This window comes from Aptenodytes forsteri, unplaced genomic scaffold (assembly GCF_000699145.1).
Source record: "Aptenodytes forsteri isolate BGI_AS27 unplaced genomic scaffold, ASM69914v1 Scaffold132, whole genome shotgun sequence".
In the NCBI taxonomy this organism is placed as follows: domain Eukaryota; kingdom Metazoa; phylum Chordata; class Aves; order Sphenisciformes; family Spheniscidae; genus Aptenodytes; species Aptenodytes forsteri.
The window spans coordinates 2,767,444-2,771,771 of NW_008795520.1; positions in this window are offsets into that span (position 1 = coordinate 2,767,444).

The window sequence follows — 4,328 nt, forward strand, 5'->3', positions numbered from 1 at the left end:
CAATAACATTATATATATAATATATTACATAATATATTTTATATTTATATAATTATAACAATTATACAATAATTGTTATACAAGCTTCAGATGGAAAAATTGAGGTCAGGTAGCATTGTGCAGGGAGACCTGTGGCCCCTTCCATGTCTTCAGGTTTTTTGAATAGAAATTTAAGACACTTAAAAAAGGTTTTTGGAGGGCTATAACCATGGGCCCCACCCCTGGTCTGCTCTTCCATGTGCGTAGCACACAGTGGCTAATGGCTTAAACAGACCTGGCCAACCCACTAAGCTGAATCTCTGATTTCAGGTAAGAATAAGTCACAGGGATGGGAAATAATGCTGCTGATTTCTGCTTTGTAAAGGAAACTCGACAGGTCAATACGAGGGATGGAGCACTCTGCATCCAGCTGGGCTTCCCGCCCGCAGCGTTAATGCTCACTAACGCAGTCTCAGCATGGATTTGTGATGGCATCGTCAGAGCAGCCCAATTAGAGGCATCACCAAACAGAGGCCTGGAGTGGCTCTGCCGCAGCTGCAGAGCAAGCCCCCGAGCGCAGTCTGTGCCCAAGCCCACAAATTGGTGTAAATTAACACGATCCTCCGCAAGGAGAACAAGAATCTCCCAAACGTACACTTGTCCATGTGTTTGTTCATGCAACCATCTTTATCACATTTCTTCCTTATCAAGTGGCTTCTGAAGTTTCAAGAGACACCGTATCTTTGCTTTTCTCTGCAACTGTGAACTATGACTGTGAACACAATAAAGTGATGACATAACATCTAGAGCTAGATCTTATGGAAAAACAGCAATTTTCCTCAGAATTATAAGAGAAAGCAAAAAGGCACGATCCTTCCTGATATGAGCTGCTGCAGCTTGAGAACATGACCTTGAGCAGTCTCTGTCCTCACTGGGCAATTGCATTTCCTGGGATGCTGCTTCTTACACCCCATACACAGATGTTCTCATGTCCTCTGAAGCAAAGAGGTACAAAAGTACATAGAAAGCAGCCCGAGGAAGCTGGCCAAGAGCTGTGAGGAAAAGGGAGCTTTGAGCAATGCCGTAACTGAAGCAAGGTCTCCATCTTCTTCGAGGAAAGGGGTCTCCGATCTGCCTGACAAAGGAGACAGGCACTAAATGGTGCACAGCAGCACTCAGCAAGCAGCCCTGCCCTGTTCCTCACACCCTGGTGATCATGTAGCCAGGGAGCGGTTGCCAGAGCTGCCTCATTATCTCATTTCAAGAGTAAAATCTGATTAGATTTAAAAACCAATCAGTAAAATTGAAAACATTCAGATTTTCCACATGCCAGTGAACAAACCCTTGGGTTCGAGTGTTATCACATGGAGAACACAACTGCAGCCCAGCTGGGTTTTGCCCGGTTGCACTTTCCCCCACCCAACAGGACGGGAGCAGGCTGTGGACCTTCCCCGGAGTTTGCCTGGGCACTGCCGCAGCAAGCCCAGATTTATGGACAGGTTTTGTCCGCAGAGACCATGAGGTCACCAGTGACCCATCGCAACAAATCCCCTGAAGGCTTTTGGCCATGCTCTAGTGCTACTGAAGTCAGCAAGAAGATTCCCACCGGTTCAAGCAGGACCAGGATTTGGCCTGGTGGAAGCAAACAGAAAGGCTGAGACAACAAGCTCTCTCGATTGCTCAGAATAATCTCCCAGCTGGTGGGCATAAAACAATGTTTACAAAAAAAGCCAAGCTAGTTTTACATAGCTCTCCTGTGAGGCAGCCCTCTTTCCACTGCTTGTCTTATAAAAGCAGAGAAGCTGGCATTTGCGGCACTGCTAATATCTAGTAAATTGACAGATTGAAGGCATCTTTCCAAATAGACAACTGTGTTTATTAGTACAAGATACTAATAAAAGCACTCTGTAATGAAGATTTCCTCATTTCTTTGTTTTATGTTTATTGTAGCCTCTCCTCTGTGCAACAAATAAAACTGACATGACGATTATTGGAGTCATAGGCACACTTGGATTTTTTTTTCTAATGTGCCTGTGGTAACTAGCACAACATAGCAATGTAGCAGGAACTGCAAAGGGAGTAGATGTTGTTTCATGTTACAAGGCAGACTAACACAAATTTATGTGGGTAGTTTCCTGGGAACTGTTCCAAAGAGGACCTTAGGTGTCACCATCCCCAGCACCACAATGCTGAAGTTTCAATGTCTATTCCCAGGGCGTAATCTCCGGCCCCAAATTAGGCACTTAGCATGGACAGAAGCAGGATGCAAAAGGGGATGCCGCAACTCAATATTGAGCACTGCAAATGATCAGCTTCAACGGAAATGAGCCCCTGAAAGCCTCCATTTAGGCACCAAAAACAGAGACCACAGCATTAGTGAACACTTTAGATACATATGAATGAATGTTTAAAAATTGTTTCCTTATCAAGAGAAGCTGATCAACCTTGTGCTTCTGGAAAAGCGATCGGGGGAATATGAGAAAGATATTCTGTGCAACTTTTTGACATCATTAAAGGGCTAAAGTATATAAGCCTTTTCCAGGGTTTTAATAATCAGCTCAGGTTAATAGCCTGAAGCAAAATAACTCATCTGGTTGTTATTCTATGGGAAATACCCTGGGGCAGTATGTATTGGTTTGTTAATAAGCAGTAGAAGTGCAGAATCAGAAGGCTGATTTTAAAAATTCCCCTTTCTGATTAATCAGGACATTTTGTTAATTACATGCTATGCAAAAATATGAGCTTGGATATAGGGAAAATAAAGACCTCCACAACACATATTTACCCTCTACAAGAAACAAAGTATGAAGAATTGCCAATACTGAATCTCAGCCTTGTTTGCATGTTGCAGTGCTGCCAAAGGCAACAGTGTGAAAATTCGCAAGACCCAAATTCATCCCTGGTGTTATTCAGCTCACTCTGGTGGAGATACAGCCGGGATAAGTTTGTCTCGACAGAGATATAGATAGAGATAAACAAACCAAGGCATTAGACAGAGCCGCCTGCCAGGAGCAGAGATCAGAGCACTGCTCCTGGGAGAAGCGAGCAGATACCACTACCAGTGGTGGGTTTAACCCAGCCTGCAGCACAGGAGTTAGTAATACTCTGTTTCTTTCATGTGAAAGTGCAAGCTGTTCCCCACAGCCAGCTGACCCACGCAGCTCCAAATCCAGCTGTGGGGTGGTTTCCAACCTTAACGCTAGCTGGCTACATTTCCCCACCTGCAAAACAAGAATAAGGACTTAGATGACCAACCAGGAGCCCAGAAAGAGTATGAGAACAGGGCAAACGTGATGATAGTTTCCCTGAATACACTCTCCCCTCTTCCCTGTGCCTTTGTGGTTCAGCTTCCCCAGATAAGACTTGCCTTTGCATTTAATAGTCCTCAACGGATTTTTAAAGAAAAGCAAATTCGTCATGAAAGCACATCACTTCCAGTGTCTTCTCCTTGCACAGACTGTTATGGTTCCCGCCTGATGGTCCCAGCTCCCTAGCAACAAAGGCAAGATGCCAGTTTTATCCCTTCTCCAGATTTCATGGAGATTTAAGCTCTTGATCCCATACATGTACGTGTATTTGACTGCTGGCTCTTTCTGCTCTGTCCTAACAACCCTTGCCTGTTGCCTCCATGGGAAAGACGATGAACCACCTGGGTCAAAGCTTCAGAGCTGCATTGCATCAATACATCTTCACAGTTCCTTCAACATTTGAGTAATTTAACCAGAGAGCCAGTAAACAGCTCAGTGAGTTTATGCTGTGCAGACCTACGCTGGCAAATGCTTCCTGCCTTGAAGTCGCCCACCACAGATTCCTACCGTAGCACAGATAAATTGATCTATGCATTTCTAAGGTACCTGTCACACAGCATGGAGATACCATGACATTTGTGTCAGCGGAAGACATCAAACCTTTCCAACGTGTCTTTGCTGTGTTCTGCATTGGGATGAGCTAGCAAATGTCAGAGCTAAGACTAGGGCTGTTGCGGAGTTGCAAGCATGTATTGCTTGTAGTACTGCATTTTGCAGGGTACCCAGATAGTTAATTTGATCTGCTGCTGTAGGAGTCCCTGGCAGAGAGGCAGCAGGAGCAGGAAGGCTTATCTGAAGGGAAGCCAGATCTTACACAGCCCAATAGGCTGATATTAATTGTGATGGTCTTCATCAGAGTTTCTCAGAAACATTAAAATACATGTGTTGCTGTTTATCTGATTGCCATCTTGTTGTTTAAAAAAAAAGAGAGAGAGAGCGAAAGAGTCAGAAGTGTGTGGGAAAGAAAACAGGGTTGATTTCAGACATTTGGTATGAGAGCCAGCTCTGTACTTGACTAACTTAATCTGTGTGCTGCCTGGA